The sequence below is a fragment of the Acomys russatus genome, chromosome 2, assembly GCF_903995435.1.
Source record: "Acomys russatus chromosome 2, mAcoRus1.1, whole genome shotgun sequence".
In the NCBI taxonomy this organism is placed as follows: domain Eukaryota; kingdom Metazoa; phylum Chordata; class Mammalia; order Rodentia; family Muridae; genus Acomys; species Acomys russatus.
This window is the reverse complement of record NC_067138.1, coordinates 96,745,321-96,764,148: the sequence shown is the minus strand read 5'-3', so window position 1 is coordinate 96,764,148 and position 18,828 is coordinate 96,745,321.

Below are 18,828 nucleotides of genomic sequence, written 5' to 3'. Positions count from 1 at the left end.
CGCATGAAGGAAATCAGAGGATGATTTAAATCTAAGCAACAGTTGATCAGAACCTAAGGCACGAGAGAAAAGCATAGCTTTAGGCATTGATGGTGCACATCTGGGTGCTGGCCTAGGGGGCCTGCACAGCTGCTAGAAAGGATGTTTTTGGTATTTTCTGTGACTTCAGAGGACCGTATAGGATAATGTTTGAGGTCATGAGCACACAGAGGAGAGTGAAGAAAGAATGGAGAGAGGTAGAGATAGAGTTAGGAAGTTAGGAAAACCAGTGAGGTGAATTAGGAAAACCAGGGTCCGCCCTTGATTTGTCAGTTATGGACTTGCAATTCTTGGAAACATTTCTGTCTTTACCACTGCTGATATTTTAAAAGCAAAATGGTCAGGAAGAAAATAAGCCAAAAATGTATTAACATGTAATATATAACATATGTATACATATGAATGAACTTATACCACATAAACAATATTATTAAATATATATATGAAATACTGCAAACATAATTCTTAACCAGCAGAGGGCTTGCTATAAAAATTTTTTTCAGATAAATAACAAGAGTTTAAGTGACTCCTTGTAATATATAAAGCCGACTCTTCACCTTACATAAGATTTGATTCCACTTGACATGTAACGAAGTACAAACCACTAAAAGCTTCTTTCCATTCATCATCATCTAGTTCTCTTCAAGGTTATATGAATGTAAAAAGTAGAAAGAGAATAGGATTCAGAGCCTGACAAATCAAAATTCAAATTTGTGCTGTGCTTCTTATGAGCCATGGAACCTGGAACAAGAGCCTTACTGGGTCTGAGAATCTAAAAGTAGTTAACGGAGCTGTGCCTCACTTCACAGGGTAGCTGTGAAATGTAATGGGACACAAAACGTATAAGAGTACCACTAATCAGTGACTGATAAACTCTTTCTGTCGAGTGCCATACAGTAAATATTTTGGGCTTTGCAGGACTGATAGTCAGGTTGATGATCAGAGTGAGTGAGCAGAGAGGGAATACATAAACAGAGAAGCATGGCTGCATAAAGTTTCAATACAACTTTATAAAAACAAAAGGAGAGTGGCCCGGGTTCGGTTCATGACCAACGGTTTGAAAATCCTAGTACGTACTTGATATCACTGTCATCTTTGTTTCCCTGATTTGTCTTTTCAGAGATTCAGGTTTTCCTACATTTAATGAAGAAAACTGCCTGCTGCGGTTTATTTCTTGAGCATTTATTGCATACCTAACACCCTCAAAAAATATGAACAACAAAGCAAATATGATACCTTCTGCCCCTTGGGGGTCTTTGAAGATTCCAGAAAGTGGCTAATCTTTTTAGCTGCAAAGTGGCTTGGTGATATTTATCTCATGGGGTTATGAAGAGATGGAAATAAAGCGCTATCTTCTGGTGCAGGTGCAGATCCAGCTACAGGGAGAAATGGTTATTGGTCTTCCCTTTTGCTATGAAAAACTATAAAATCAGGCAAATTCTACAAAGAAACTGTTTTCAGACATTGGAAAACAGCTAGCACAGAGCTCTGAATCTTGGGATTAAGAAAGGCCTTATTTAACGTTGGCATTTTGCCCAGGACCACTATCTATGCATAATAGCCAAGAACAAGTGCATTAAAGACTTGAACATGAGCTCTGAAATAATGAGAATGAACTACCAGAAGAGACCAGAGTAAAAGCTTCTTGACATTAGCCTGGGCAATGTGTTTTTTGTTTTGTTTTGTTTTTGAAGAGGAAAACAAGAACATAGAAACAAGAGCAGAAAGATGTGTTGCTTAACTCAAACTAAGATCAAGTGAAGAAAACAATAGTTATAAGACAACCATGGAGCAAGAGGAGATATCTAGAATTCCCAAGTTATACACCTAATTTGGTGTGTGTGTGTGTGTGTGTGTGTGTGTGTGTGTGTGTGTGTGTGTGCCTGCATGTCTGTTATTTCAGTAGTTTTATATTTTTAGGCCTCACATTTTAAGTTTTTTTTTATTTCTTTTTTTTTTTTTTTTTTTTTTTTTTTTTTTTTTTTATTAATTTATTCTTGTTACATCTCAATGTTTATCCCATCCCTTGTATCCTCCCATTCCTCCCCCCCCCCCCATTTTCCCATTATTCCCCTCCCCTATGACTGTTCCTGAGGGGGATTACGTCCCCCTATATATTCTCATAGGGTATCAAGTCTCTTCTTGGCTACTTGCTGTCCTTCCTCTGAGTGCCACCAGGTCTCCCCCTCCAGGGGACATGGTCAAATGTGAGGCACCAGAGTATGTGAGAAAGTCGTATCACACTCTCCACTCAACTGTGGAGAATATTCTGACCATTGGCTAGATCTGGGAAGGGGTTTAAAGTTTACCTCCTGTATTGTCCTTGGTTGGTGCCTTAGTTTGAGCGGGACCCCTGGGCCCAAATCTGCCTATCATATTGTTCTACTTGTAGATTTCTAGGACCCTCTGGATCCTTTTATTTTGCTGTTCTCCCATGCGTCTCTCATTTAGAGTCCCAATAGGATGCCTTCCCCTCTGTCCCAGTTTCCTGGTAAGTGAAGGCTTTCGTGGGACATGCCCCTTGGGCTAGTATGCAGATATAAGTGAGTATATACCATTTGATTCTTTCTGCTTCTGGGTTAACTCACTCATTATGATCATTTCTAGCTCAATCCATTTATCCACAAATTTCGGGAATTCCTTGTTTTTAATAGCTGAGTAGTATTCCATAGTGTATATGTACCACAGTTTCTTTATCCACTCTTCTACTGAGGGACACTTAGGCTGTTTCCATGTTCTGGCTATTATGAATAAGGCTGCTATGAACATGGTTGAGCAAATTTTCTTGTTGTGTGCTGGAGCATCTTCTGGGTATATTCCAAGGAGTGGAATAGCTGGGTCTTGAGGAAGCCCTATTCCCATTTTTCTGAGATAGCACCAGATAGATTTCCAAAGTGGCTGTACTAGTTTGCATTCCCACCAGCAATGAAGGAGTGTTCCTCTCTCCCCACATCCTCGCCAGCATGTGGTGTCGCTTGAATTTTTGATCTTAGCCATTCTGATGGGTGTAAGATGGAATCTCAGAGTTGTTTTGATTTGCATTTCCCTGATGACTAAGGAGGTTGAGCATTTCTTTAAGTGTTTCTCAGCCATTTGATACTCCTCTGTTGAGAATTCTCTGTTTAGTTCCAAGCCCCATTTCTCAATTGGGTTATTCGGTTTGGTGGTGTTTAATTTCTTGAGTTCTTTATATATTTTGGATATTAGACCTTTGTCAGATGTAGGGTTGGTGAAGATTTTTTCCCAGTCTGTAGGCTGTCGCTTTGTTCTCTTGACAGTGTCTCCTTCCTTACAGAAGCTTCTCAGCCTCATGAGGTCCCATTTATTAATGGTTGACATTAAGGCCTGGGCCGTTGGTGTTCTGTTCAGGAAGTTGTCTCCTGTGCCAATATGTTCCAGGCTCTTTCCCACTTTTTCTTCTAAGTGAGTTAGTGTCTCTGGTTTTATGTTGAGGTCTTTAATCCACTTGGATTTGAGTTTTGTGCAAGGTGACAAATATGGGTCCAGTTTCATTTTTTACACATAGACCTCCAGTTAGACCAGCACCATTTGTTGAAGATGCTATCCTTTTTCCATTGAATGGATTTGGCTTCTTTGTCAAAAATCAAGTGACCATATGTGTGTGGATTCATATCTGGGTCTTCGATTCGATTCCACTGATCAACCAGCCTGTTGCTGTGCCAGTACCATGCTGTTTTAAGTACTATGCTTTATAGTACAGTTTGAGATCAGGTATGGAGATTCCTCCGGAGCATCTTTTATTGTACAAGATTGTTTTAGCTATTCTGGGTTTTTTGTTTTTCCATATGAAGTTCAGAATTGAACTTTCAATGTCTTTAAAAAATTGTGTAGTTATTTTGATAGGGATTGCATTGAATCTGTAGATTGCTTTTGGTAGGATGGCCATTTTTACTATGTTAATTCTCCCGATCCATGAGCAAGGAAGATCATGCCATCTTCTCAGGTCATCTTCAATCTCTTTCTTCAGAGTTTTGAAATTTTTTTCATACAAGTCCTTCACTTGCTTAGTTAGGGTAACTCCTAGATATTTTATATTGCTTGTGGCTAATGTGAAGGGTGTGGTTTTTCCTAATTTCTTCCTCTGCAAGCTTGTCATTTGTGTATAGGAAGGCTACAGACTTTTTTGAGTTAATTTTGTATCCAGCCAATTTGCTGAAGGTGTTTATCAGCTTTAGGAGTTCTCTGGTGGAGTTTTGAGGGTCACTTATGTACACTATCATATCATCTGCAAAGAGGGATAATTTGACTTCCTCCTTTCCCATTTGGATCCCCTTGATCTCCTTTTGTTGTCTTATTGCTCTGGCTAGAACTTCGAGTACTATATTGAAGAGATATGGAGAGAGTGGGCAGCCTTGCCTTGTTCCCGATTTGAGAGGAATTTCCTTGAGTATCTCACCATTTACTTTGATTTGGCTATTGGCTTGCTGTATATAGCCTTTATTATGTTGAGGAAAGTGCCTTGTATCCCCGATCTCTCTAAAACTTTAAACATGAATGGGTGTTGAATTTTATCAAATGCTTTCTCTGCATCCAAGGAGATAATCATGTGGTTTTTTATTTTCAGTTTGTTTATATGATGGATTACATTGATGGATTTCCGTATATTAAACCATCCCTGCATGCCTGGAATGAAGCCTACTTGGTCATGATGAATGATATCTTTGATGTGCTCCTGTATTCGTTTTGCAAGTATTTTATTTAGTATTTTTGCATCTATGTTCATAAGAGAAATTGGTCTGAAATTCTCTTTCTTTGTTGAGTCTTTGTGAGGTTTAGGTATCAATGAGACTATGGCCTCATAGAATGAATTTGGTAATTTTCCATCCATTTCTATCTTTTGGAGTAGCTTGAATAGTATCGGTATTAGCTCGCCCTTAAAGGTCTGGTAGAATTCTGCACTGAAACCATCTGGCCCTGGGCTTTTTTGGTTGGGAGACCATCGATGATTGCTTCTATTTCTGTAGGGGAAATGGGACTATTTAACTTGTTTATCTGTTCTTCACTCAACTTTGGCAAGTGAACTTGATCAAGAAAATCGTCCATTTCCCTTAGATTTTCAAATTTTGTGGCGTATATGCCTTCAAAGTAGGATCTTATGATTCTTTGAATTTCTTCAGTGTCTGTTGTTATGTCTCCCTTTTCATTTCTGATTTTGTTCATTTCAATACTGTCTCTCTGCCTTTTAGTTAGTTTGGCTAATGGTCTGTCTATCTTGTTGATTTTCTCAAAGAACCAGCTTTTGGTTTTGTTGATTCTTTGGACTGTTTTCTTAGTTTCTAATTTGTTAATTTCAGCCCTGAGTTTGATAATTTCCAGGCGTCTACTCCTCTTGGGTGTTTCTGCTTCTTTTTTTCTAGGGCTTCCAGTTGTGTTGTTAAGATGCTTATGTGCGATGTTTCCAATTTCTTTTTAAAGGCACTTAGTGCTATGAATTTTCCTCTTAGCACTGCTTTCAATGTATCCCACAAATTTGGGTATGTTGTTTCTTCATTTTCATTGAATTTCAGAAACTCCTTGATTTCTTTCTTTATTTCTTCCCTGACCCAGGTGTCATTTAGCAGAGAGTTGTTTAGTTTCCACAAACGTGTAGGCTTTTTGTTATTTCTGTTGTTGTTGAATTGCAGCCTAAGAGCATGGTGATCTGATAGGATACAAGGTATTATTTCAATCCTCTTGTATCTGTTGAGGCTTGCTTTGTGACCTACGATGTGATCAATTTTGGAGAAGGTTCCATGGGGTGCAGAGAAGAAGGTGTATTCTTTCTTGTTTGGGTGAAAGGTTCTATAGATATCTGTTAGATCCATTTGACCCATGGCATTGGTTAATGATGTTATTTCTCGGCTTAGTTTCTGTTTCAATGACTTATCCTTCAGTGAGAGTGGGGTGTTGAAGTCTCCCACTATTATTGTGTGGGGATCGATGTGTGGTTTAAGCTTTTTTAGGAGATCTTTTACATATGTGGGTGCCCTTGTATTGGGAGCATAGATGTTCAGAATTGTGATGTCATCTTGGTTGACTTTACCTTTGATGAGTATGAAGTGTCCTTCCTCATCCCTTTTGATTAATTTTGGTTGAAAGTCTATTTTGTTCGATACTAAAATGGCTACACCTGCTTGCTTCTTGTGACCATTTGCTTGGAATATTTTTTTCCAACCTTTTACCCTGAGGTAATGCCTTTCATTATGGGTGAGATGTGTTTCTTGGATGCAGAAGAATGTTGGGTCTTGTTTATGTACCCATTCGGTTAGTCTGTGTCTTTTTATTGGAGAATTGAGGCCATTGATGTTGAGTGATATTAATGACCAGTGACTGTTAAGAGTCTTAATTTTGATGTTGTTTCCAGTCGAGTGTTTGTGTAGTTGTGTTTTTGCCATGGGATAGTTATCTATTTCCTGGGTAGTTTTGGTTGTAGCTTGACCCTTTGGGATGGAGTTTTCCTTCTAGTACCTTCTGTAAAGCTGGGTTTGTGGATAGGTACTGTTTGAATTTGTTTTTGTCATGGAATATTTTGTTTTCTCCATCAATGGTTATTGATAATTTTGCTGGGTAAAGTAGTCTGGCCTGGCATCTGTGTTCTCTTAGGGTTTGCAGGATCTCTGTCCAGGACCTTCTGGCTTTTATGGTCTCTGCTGAGAAGTCAGGTGTAATTCTGATAGGTTTACCATTAAATGTTATTTGGCCCTTTTCCCTTGCAGCTTTTAATATTTTTTCTTTGTTCTGCATGTTTTGTGTTTTGATTATTATGTGGCGGGCAGTTTTTCTTTTCTGGTCAATTCTATTTGGTGTTCTGTAGGCCTCTTGTATGTTTATAGGCATCTCTTTCTTTAGATTGGGGAAATTTTCTTCTATGATTTTGTTGAGAATAGTTTCTGGGCCCTGGAGTCTGATGTCTTCTCTTTCTTCAATGCCTATTATCCGCAAATTTCTTCTTTTCATGGTGTCCTTAATTTCTTGGATGTTTTGTGTCAGGAGTTTTCCAGATTTGGCATTTTCTTTAATGGTTGATTCAATATCTGTGATTGTATCTTCTAGCCCTGAGATTCGTTCTTCCATCTCTTGGATTCTGTTAGAAAAGCTCACCTCTGTGTTGCTCGCCTTCTTCTCTGAGGTCTCACGTTCTCGTTTTTCTTCTGTCTGTGTGTTTATCATTGAATCCATTTTCATTTTCAGATCTTGAACTGATTTTTTGATTTCTTTCATCTGATTTTTTGTATATTCCTGAGTTTCTTCCATTGCCTCTTTATAGGTCTTCAGAGCTTGAACCGTTTTAGTTATTTCTTTCATCTGGTTGTTTGCATTTTCCTGCAATTTTTCCAGTTCCACTCTATGTGCTTCTTTTATGTCTCTCACCTGTTTGTCTGCGTCTTCCTGCATTTGATTACGAATTTTATTTGTTTCCTCCATTATCATCCTCATTACTAAGGATTTGAGGTCATTTTCTTGTATTTCCGTTGTATTTGAGTTCTCTGGGTGGTTTTCTTTGGGATAGCTGGAAACTGGAGACGCCATGTTGTTTTGGGGTTTTTTGCGTATGCTTTTTCGTTGTCCTTTAGACATCTTGCCGTCTTTGTTTTTGTTGGGTAGCTTCCAGAGTTGAATGGAGGGTGTCTGATGATAGATTCACTTGTTTTCTTACGATTTCCCTAGGCTGCGAGCTCAAAGCTTCACTGGTGTGGATGTTAGGAGGTTAGCCCTGTTGTTCTGGTCTCTCACAGCCAGTGATCCTCAGTCCCTCTCTGCTGTGGATCCTGCAATTGTTCTGGGTCTCTGAATGAGTGTTGGGTCAGGCCAAGGTATCCACAGCCTTCTGTGTTCCCTGCCAAGTCCAGCCAGGAGCACTGGGACCGAACCACGGGCAGAACTCAGCTAGATTCTCAGGGCCAGAACCGTCTGCCAAGCTCAGCTAGGGATTTTGGACCCAAAATGCACACAGGGCCCAGCCAGAATTTTTGGGCTGGGACTACGCATCAAGCTCCACTAGGGCCTTTTGGCCCAAAGTGCGTGCTGTGGTCAGTTATTGACTCAGGGCCCGAACTGACCACCAATCTCAGCCAGGAATTCTGGATTCAAACTGTACACTGTGTCCAACCAGAGTCTTAGAGCTGGTGGAACCGAGAGCTCTGTACAGCCTGTGCCACAGCAGGAGAACTGCGGCTGCTCTGAGTTAGCGCCAGTGGTGGAACAAGTGCTCCGCCCGGACTGTGTCCCCGCAGGGGAGCTGCCGCTGAGCTGAGGTGGTGCCTAGGATGGAACCGAGCACGTCACCAAGCCTGCGCCACAGCAGGAGAACTGCGGCTGCTCTGAGTTAGCGCCAGTGGTGGGACAAGTGCTCCGCCCAGACTGTGTCCCCGCAGGGGAGCTGCCGCTGAGCTGAGGTGGTGCCTAGGATGGAACCGAGCACGTCACCAAGCCTGCGCCACAGCAGGAGAACTGTGGCTGCTCTGAGTTAGCGCCAGTGGTGGAACAAGTGCTCCGCCCGGACTGTGTCCCCGCAGGGGAGCTGCCGCTGAGCTGAGGTGGTGCCTAGGATGGAACCGAGCACGTCACCAAGCCTGCGCCACAGCAGGAGAACTGCGGCTGCTCTGAGTTAGCGCCTGTGGTGAAACCAAGTGCTCCGCCCAGACTGTGTCACCGCAGGGGAGCTGCCGCTGAGCTGAGGTAGTGCCTAGTGTGGAGCAGCGTGCTCAACTAAGCCTGCGCCACAGCAGGGGAGCTATGGCCACGCTGAGTTAGTGCCTCAGGCAGAATTGTTTGCTGGGCCGGGCCAATACCCGGGACTCTGGGGCCGAACTGTCCGCCGAGTCCAATCTGGGTCCAAAGGCTCCACGCGACCCAAATCCTGCCCCGAGTCCCCTCTCCCGCAGCAATTCCCACCAGCCACCACACCAATCGCCTCCACCGGAAGGCTATGAGCTGCAAACCTCAGCCGCCGCTGCTGGTGCCGCTGGTGCTGCCGCCTCTACCGCTGCCGCTCCGATCAGAGAAAAACCACGCTCCTCCCGTGTGCAGGGGCACGCAGGTCCTCCGCACCCTGGTCTCTCCGAACCGTGGAGCACTCCCGCTGCCGTGATGTTCGGACCTCGGTGTTCCTGGCTCAGAAATCTGTGCAATTCCCTGAATTGTTAACTGGAGCCTCCAAACGCGGTCCACACTGCTCGCCGCCATCTTGGATCCTCCATGTGTGTCTTCTTTAGGTTTTTTTTAAAAAAAATAGATTTTGTGTTGGTTTTCAAGACCAGTAATAAAAAAAAGAGGCTGTAAAATTGAAGAAGAATGGAAAGGGTGTATGGGAAGGTTTGAAGGAAAAAAGGGAATGGAGGAACGTAATTAAATTACAATATGAAAATAAACAACAACAAATGAAATAGGAATATAGTTTGTTCTTCTTTATGTGGCTGCCCAGTTCTTCTGCAGTATATGTTGAATAGTCTCTATTTGCCAACATGTACTTTCCACAATCAATGTGATTCTAGTTATCCATACTGCACATGGAATTACAGAGACTGCTTGAAAATAGTTTAATATATCATAATAAGCACAAACTATCAAATTATGTATGTCATACATAAAATATTTAGATGGAAACTTATAATGGAAAATGAGCATTTTAAGAAAGAAGTATGGGTTAAAACTAGCTATGTATGCTTATGCTTTAGAGAGAGAACAGAATCAGAGAGAATAATACTCAAGGCAAGTATAATAAGCAGAATAATACAGAGTGAAAATTGGTGAAACACAAAATAATATATAGAAAATAAATAGCAAGATAAGTGAGTGGTAAGAAAAATTAATAAAACAAATAAGTGATGATCTGGGATGACCATTAAAATTTAGAATTGCCTTTTTTTTCAAATATTATTTGTAGAGGAATCTTAATCCACCAACATGGCTGTTATGGCAAGGATCACATCCAAAGACCTAGGTCTGTGTGATCTGGCTGTAATATAGACACACCCTTAGTACACATCTTTAATCCCTCTGGCTGGAATTTAGTCCACAACTCTAATTGAGAGGCCAACAAAGTGACAAGCCAGAGAGATATTTGACAGAATGAGTCACAGGATATGTCCAGACAGGAAAGAAAAGCTACTTAAGAATAGCATAGAGAGAGTAGAGAGGAGTGGAGTGCAATACAGGAATTCTGTAGAGTTTGTGGAGACAGTACAGTGGAGTTCTGGAGCATTGTACAATTTGGTTCAGTTTAGTGTTGTTTAGTTGAGTGCAATTGAGTTTGGGCAGTTGAGTTCATGGAGTTCAGAGACAGTTTTCCCAAGCAGGGCACTTCAGTGAGAAACAGAGAGAAGCCAGTTTGAATCAGTCAGGTTGGAGAGGAGTTTTGAGCCAGGACAACTGAGTTGAACCAGCCAGCCAGAGTTTACAAAGAACTAGAAATGGTTTATTCATCAGTAAGTCTTGGTAGGTGAAAACATTCTAGGCCTAGATTAGCAGATGGACCCCAGAAGCTGAAGCCTTCAAGGTCAAGGCTTGCAGAAGATTAGACTGTATAGAGGCTAGAACCTTCCTGGCCTAGGGCTATGGATATTTAGATAAAAATGATCTGGGCTTAGCCCAAGCCATGTATTAGTGAAGTCTGGGTACAGTTCTTATCTCTCATATAAGGAAATAAAAACAATTATTTCATTTTATCTAAGTAGCTTCCATAGGAAGTTACTTAGGTAATACAGTGCTATTTTAAATTAACAGGAATGTATTTAATTTTATGTAAGTGATAGATAACTTTCGGCATTAAGTATTAATTCTTTCATGGTACCCCTGTTGAAAGTCTTGTTCCAACTCCAGCACACAACAAGACAATTTGCTCAACCATGTTCATAGCAGCCTTATTCATAATAGCCAGAACATGGAAACAGCCTAAGTGTCCCTCAGTAGAAGAGTGGATAAAGAAACTGTGGTACATCTAACTATACAAGTAAAGACTTTAAAAGAAAATATCGAGTATACATATGGCCAACACAATACATGTAAATGTAGCTATCATTAGAGATGCTGGGAGCATTAAAATTCATAAGAAAACTACTGTAGATAACTTTATGTCAGGAACTACAGCAATTAATCATGAATACTACTGATAAGTGACAAAGTAATGGAAATTTTAATTTGAAAAATTCCCACGATAGAATTGTATGCTCAAGTTATTTAACTAGGAAATTTATTTTATATTTAAGAAAGAATTATTTCTATTTTATCCAACATTTTTCAGAAAAAGAGTTGAAAATGCTTTTCAACTTTTTGAACTTAATGCAACTTTGATGTCACAGCTTCCTATAATTCAAATACTGAAACTGACTCTAGAAATATATAATTGGATAGCACATCATGATGAAGTTTGGCTTTTATTATAAATAAATAAGATTGTTTCATCATTCAAAGGTTAAAGGTGTATCATAGAAATGATAAAGGAGAAAAATGACAAATTTTCACCTAAACATGAAAGATTATACCTTCTTCTCAGCTTCTCATGGAACCTTCTTCAAAATTGATCATATAGTAGGTCACAAAGCAAGCTTCAACAGATACAAGAAGATTGTAATAAAACCCGTATCCTATCAGATTGCCATGGAATAAAGCTGGATTTCAACAACAACAGAAATAACAAAAAGCCCACACACACGGAAACTAAACAACTCTTTACTTAATGACAACTGGGTCACGGAAGAAATAAAGAAAGAAAATAAAGATTTCCTAAAATTCAATGAAAATGAAAGTACAACATACCCAATTTATGGGACACATTGAAAGCAGTGCTAAGAGGAAAATTCATAGCACTAAGTGCCTTCATAAAGAAACTGGAAACATCTCATATAGGGAACGTAACTACACATCTGGAAGCCCTAGGAAAAAAGAAGCGGAAACACCCAAGAGGAGTAGATGGCTGGAAATAATTAAAGTCAGGGCTGAAATCAATAAATTAGAAACAAAGAGAAAAATTCAAAGAATCAACAAAACCAGGAGCTGGTTTTTGAGAAAATCAACAAAATAGACAAACTGTTAGCCAAAAACTAACTAAAAGTCAGAGAGACACTATCCAAATCAACAAAATCAGAAAGGAGAAGGGAGACATAACAATAGACACTGAAGAAATACAAAGAATCATTAGGTCCTACTTCAAAGGCTTATATGCCACAAAATTTGGAAATTTAAAGGAAATGGATAATTTTCTTGACCAATTCCACTTGTCAACATTGAATCAAGATCAGATAAACAAACTAAAAGTCCTATTTCTCCTACAGAAATATAAGCAATCATTGATAGTCTCCCAACCAAAAAAAGGCCAGGGCCAGATAGTTTCAGCAAGGAATTCTACCAGACCTTCAAAGAAGAGCTAATACTGATACTCTTCAAGCTACTCAACAAAATAGAAATGGATGGAACATTACCCAACTCATTCTATGAGGCCACAGTCACTTTGATACATAAACCTCATAAAGACCCAACAAAGAAAGAGAACTTCAGACCAATTTCTCTTATGAACATTGATGCAAAAATACTCAATGAAATACTTGCAAACTGAATACAAGATTACATCAAAGATATCATTCCCCATGACCAAGTAGGCTTCATTGTAGGCATGCAGGGATGGTTTAATATACAGAAATTCATCATTATAATCCACCATATAAACAAACTGAAAAAACCCCATCTGATCATCTCCCCAGACGCCCAAAAAGCCTTTGACAAAATCCAACACCCATTCATGTTTAAAGTTTTGAAGAGATCAGGGATCCAAGGCACATGCTTAAACATAATAAAGGCTATATATAGCAAGCCAATAGCCAACATCAAATTAAATGGAGAGAAACTCAAGAAATTTTCTTAAAAATCAGGGACCAGACAAGGTTGCCCACTTTCTCCATATGTCTTCAATATAGTTCTTGAAGTTCTAGCTAGAGCAATAAGACAACAAAGAGAGATCAAGGGTATCCAAATGGGAAAGGAGGAAGTCAAATTATCCCTATTTGCAGATGATATGATAGTGTATATAAATGACCCCCAAAATTCCACCAGAGAACTCCTACAGCTGATAAACACCTTCAGCAAAGTGGCTGGATACAAAATTATCTAAAAAAAAGTCAGGAGCCTTACTGTATACAAATGACAATCATGCTGAGAAAGAAATTAGGGAAAATACACCCTTCATGATAGCCACAAGCAATATAAAATAGCTAGGAGTAATTCTAACCAAGCAAGTAAAAGACTTGTTTGAAAAAAAGTTCAAATCTCTGAAGAAAGAAATTGAAGAGGACGTCAGGAGATGCAAAGATCTCCCTTGTTCATGGGTCGGGAGAATTAACATAGTAAAAATGGCCATCTTATCAAAAGCAATTTACAGATTCAGTGCAATCCCTATCAAAATACCTACACAATTTCTAAGAACATTGAAAGATCAATTCTCAATTTCATATGGAAAAACAAAGAACCTCGAATAGCTAAAACAACCCTGTACAATAAAAGAGCCTTCAGAGGAAACTCCATACCAGTACTACAGACCAACAGTAATTAAAGCAGCACGGTACTGGCAGAGCAACAGGCTGGTTGATCAATGGAATTGAATCGAAGACCCAGAAATGAATCCACACACATATGAACACTTGATTTTTGACAAAGAAGTCAAATCTATTCAATGGGAAAAGGATAGCATCTTCAACAAATGGTGCTGGACTAACTGGATGTCTACATGTAGAAAAATGTAAGCAGATCCATATTCCTCACCATGCACGAAACTCAAGTCCAAGTGGATTAAAGACCTCAACATAAAACCAGAGACACTAAGTCTGTTACAAGAAAAATTGGAGAAGAGCCTGGAACTCATTGGCACAGGAGACAACTTCCTGAACAGAACTGCAACATCCCAGGCTCTAAGGCCAGCAATTAATAAATGGGACCTCATGAGACTGAGAAGCTTCTGTAAGGCAGAAGACACTGTCAACAGAACAAAGCGACAGCCTACAGACTGGGAAAAGATCCTCACCAACCCTACATCTGACAAGGAACTAATACTCACAATAAAGAGCTCAAGAAATTAAATACCACCAAACCAAATAACCCAATTAAGAAATGGGGCTCAAAACTAAACAGAATTCTCAACACAGGAATATCAAATGGCTGAGAAACACTTAAAGAAATGCTCAACATCCTTAATCATCAGAGAAATGCAAATCAAAATGACTCTGAGATTCCATCTTACACCCATCAGAATGGCTAAGATCCAAAATTCAAGTGACGCCACATTCTGGTGAGGATGTGGAGAAACAGGAACACCCCTTCATTGCTGGTGGCAGTGCAAACTTGTACAACCACTTTGGAAATCAATCTGGCTCTTTCTCAGAAAACTGGGAATAGGGCTACCTCAAGGCTCAGCTATTACACTTCTTGGAATATACCCAGAAGATGCTCCACCATACAACAAGGACATATGCTCAACCATGTTCATAGCAGCCTTATTCGTAATAGCCAGAACATGGAAACAGCCTAAAGTGTCCCTCAGTTGAAGAAAGGATAAAGAAACTGTGGTACATTTACACTATAGAATACTACTCAGCTATTAAGCACAAAGAAGTCTTGAAATTTGAAGGCAAATGGATGGAACTATAAATGACCATCCTGAGTGAGTTAACCCAGACCCAGAAAGATACACATGGTGTATACTCACTTATAACTGGACACTAGCCCAACATGGATGTCTTCGGAGAGATTTCCCTTAGCAGGAGATCGGGATAGATACTGGAACTTCCTACTGGGACTCCAGGGAGAGTGATATGGGAAAATGGGGGAAATAGAAGGATCCTGCGGGTCCTAGAAATCTACAAGAAGATCATTAAGGCTGGTGAATCTGCACCCAGGGCTGTCTGCTCAATCTACTGTAAGAAGAAAAACAATGCAGGTAGTAAACCTAGAAGCCCTATCCAGATCTAGTCAAAGGACAGCGCATTCTCCACAGCTGTGTGGAGAGCAGGGACTGACTCTGACATGAACTCTGGTTTCCCCTATTTGACCACTTCCTCCTGGTAGGGAAACCTGTGTCACTCAGAGGATGGGTAAGCAGGGTACCAAGATTAGACCTGAGAGGCTGTGATCATATGGTGAGGGAGGAGGTCCCCTTTTGTCACAGACCTAGGGGAAAGGAATAGAGTGAAAGAGGGAGGGAGGGTGGAACAGGAAGATACAAGTGAGGGGATATCAACTGAGATGTAATCTGAATAAATTAATTAAATTAAAAGAAAAGATAAAAGGAGAAAAATGTCATAAATGTCTCGTAGAAACACAGAAGTATAAATCTAATGCCCATTTATGATTTTAGAAACTTCTTAGAAAAGTAGCAATGACACAAAGCTTTATTAATCTGCCTAACCCACTGTTAATGAAAAGGGAGGGATATTTTTATTTATAATTATGGGGAAAGAATAAGGGTGCCCATTTCAATAATTTCTATTTAACGTTGCACAGGCATGGTTATCAAGGGAAAGCAAAAATGAACAAACAAATGGTAATGTACATATAGAAATTCTTCACACTCTTCCCACAGTAACTCTGAGACCAATACATGAATTTTAAAAACCCCAAAATAGGCACCAACATACAAATATCAGTTGCATTTTTGCAACAAAATATGTAGTAGAAAATATAAGACTAACCTCCCCCCAAACATTTTTTTTTATTAATTTATACTTGTTACATCTCAATGGTTATCCCATCCCTTGTATCCTCCCATTCTTCCCTCCCTCCCATTTTCCCATTATTCCCCTCCCTTATGCCTGTTCCTGAGGGGGATTTCCTCCCCCTGTATATGCTCATAGGGTATCAAGTCTCTTCTTGGCAACCTGCTGTCCTTCCTCTGAGTGCCACCAGGTCTCCCCCTCCAGGGGCCATGGTCAAATGTGAGGCACCAGAGTATGTGAAAAAGTCATATTCCACTCTCCACTCAACTGTGGAGAATGTTCTGACCATTGGCTAGATCTGGGTACGGGTTTGAAGTTTACTGCCAGTACTGACCTGGGCTGGTGCCTTAGTTTGAGCGGGACCCCTGGGCCCAAATTTGCCTATCATAATGTTCTACTTGTAGGTTTCTAGGACCCTCTGGATCCTTCTATTTTGCTATTCTCCCATGTTTCTCTCATCTAGAGTCCCAATAGGATGTCCTCCCCTGTTTCCCAGTTTCCTGGTAAGTGAAGGCTTTCGTAGGACATGCCCCTTGGGCTAGTATGCAGATATAAGTGAGTATATACCATTTGAGTCTTTCTGCTTCTGGGTTAACTCACTCATTATGATAATTTCTAGCTCAATCCATTTATCCACAAATTTCGGGAATTCCTTGTTTTTAATAGCTGAGTAGTATTCCATAGTGTATATGTACCACAGTTTCTTTATCCATTCTTCTACTGATGGACACTTAGGCTGTTTCCATGTTCTGGCTATTATGAATAAGGCTGCTATGAACATGGTTGAGCAAATTTTCTTGTTGTGTGCTGGAGTATCTTCTGGGTATATTCCAAGGAGTGGAATAGCTGGGTATTGAGGAAGCCCTATTCCCATTTTTCTGAGATAGCACCAGATAGATTTCCAAAGTGGCTGTACTAGTTTGCATTCCCACCAGCAATGAAGGAGTGTTCCTCTCTCCCCACATCCTCACCAGCATGTGGTGTCGCTTGAATTTTTGATCTTAGCCATTCTGATGGGTGTAAGATGGAATCTCAGAGTTGTTTTGATTTGCATTTCCCTGATGACTAAGGAGGTTGAGCATTTCTTTAAGTGTTTCTCAGCCATTTGATATTCCTCTCTTGAGAATTCTCTGTTTAGTTCCAAGCCCCATTTCTCAATTGGGTTATTCGGTTTGGTGGTGTTTAATTTCTTGAGTTCTTTATATATTTTGGATATTAGACCTTTGTCAGATGTAGGGTTGGTGAGGATCTTTTCCCAGTCTGTGCTGTCGCTTTGTTCTGTTGACAGTGTCTCCTTCCTTACAGAAGCTTCTCAGCCTCATGAGGTCCCATTTATTAATGGTTGACATTAAGGCCTGGGCCGTTGGTGTTCTGTTCAGGAAGTTGTCTCCTGTGCCAATATGTTTCAGGCTTTTCCCCACTTTTTTTTCTAAGTGACTTAGTGTCTCTGGTTTTATGTTGAGGTCTTTAATCCACTTGGATTTGAGTTTTGTGCAAGGTGACAAATATGGGTCCAGTTGCATTTTTTTACACATAGACCTCCAGTTAGACCAGCACCATTTGTTGAAGATGCTATCTTTTTTCCATTGAATGGATTTGGCTTCTTTGTCAAAAATCAAGTGACCATATGTGTGTGGATTCATATCAGGGTCTTCGATTCGATTCCACTGATCAACCAGCCTGTTGCTGTGCCAGTACCATGCTGTTTTAATTACTATTGCTTTATAGTACAGTTTGAGATCAGGTATGGAGATTCCTCTGGAGTACCTTTTATTGTACAAGATTGTTTTAGCTATTCTGGTTTTTTTTTGTTTTTCCATATGAAGTTCAGAATTGAACTTTCAATGTCTTTAAAAAATTGTGTAGGTATTTTGATAGGGATTGCATTAAATCTGTAGATTGCTTTTGGCAGGATGGCCATTTTTACTATGTTAATTCTCCTGATCCATGAGCAAGGAAGATCATTCCATCTTCTCAGGTCATCTTCAATCTCTTTCTTCAGAGTTTTGAAAATTTTTTTCAAACAAGTCCTTCACTTGCTTAGTTAGAGTAACTCCTAGATATTTTATATTGCTTGTGGCTAATGTGAAGGGTGTGGTTTTCCTAATTTCTTCCTCTGCAAGCTTGCCATTTGTGTATAGGAAGGCTACAGACTTTTTTGAGTTAATTTTGTATCCAGGTAATTTGCTGAAGGTGTTTATCAGCTGTAGGAGTTCTCTGGTGGAGTTTTGAGGGTCACTTATGTACACTATCATATCATCTGCAAATAGGGATAATTTGACTTCCTCCTTTCCCATTTGGATACCTTTGATCTCCTTTTGTTGTCTTATTGCTCTGGCTAGAACTTAGAGTACTATATTGAAGAGATATGGAAAGAGTGGGCAGCCTTGCCTTGTTCCCGATTGTAGAGGAATTTCCTTGAGTATCTCACCATTTACTTTGATTTTGGCTATTGGCTTGCTGTATATAGCCTTTATTATGTTGAGGAAAGTGCCTTGTATCCCCAATCTCTCTAAAACTTTAAACATGAATGGGTGTTGGATTTTATCAAATGCTTTCTCTGCAGCTAAAGAGATGATCATGTGGTTTTTTATTTTCAGTTTGTTTATATGGTGGATTACATTGATGGATTTCCATATATTATACCATCCCTGCCTGCCTGGAATGAAGCCTACTTGGTCATGTTGAATGATACCTTTGATGTGTTCTTGTATTTGTTTTGCAAGTATTTTATTTAGTATTTTTGCATCTATGTTCATAAGAGAAATTGGTCTAAAATTCTCTTTCTTTATTGAGTTTTTGTGAGGTTTAGGTATGAATGAGACTATGGCCTCATAGAATGAATTTGGTAATTTTCAATCCATTTCTATCTTTTGGAGTAGCTTGAAGAGTATCGGTATTAGCTCACCCTTGAAGGTCTGGTAGAATTCTGCACTGAAACCATCTGACCCTGGGCCTTTTTTTGGTTGGGAGACTATCGATGATTGCTTCTATTTCTGTAGGAGAAATGGGACTATTTAGCTTGTTTATCTGTTCTTCACTCAACTTTGGCAAGTGAACTTGATCAAGAAAATCGTCCATTTTCCTTAAA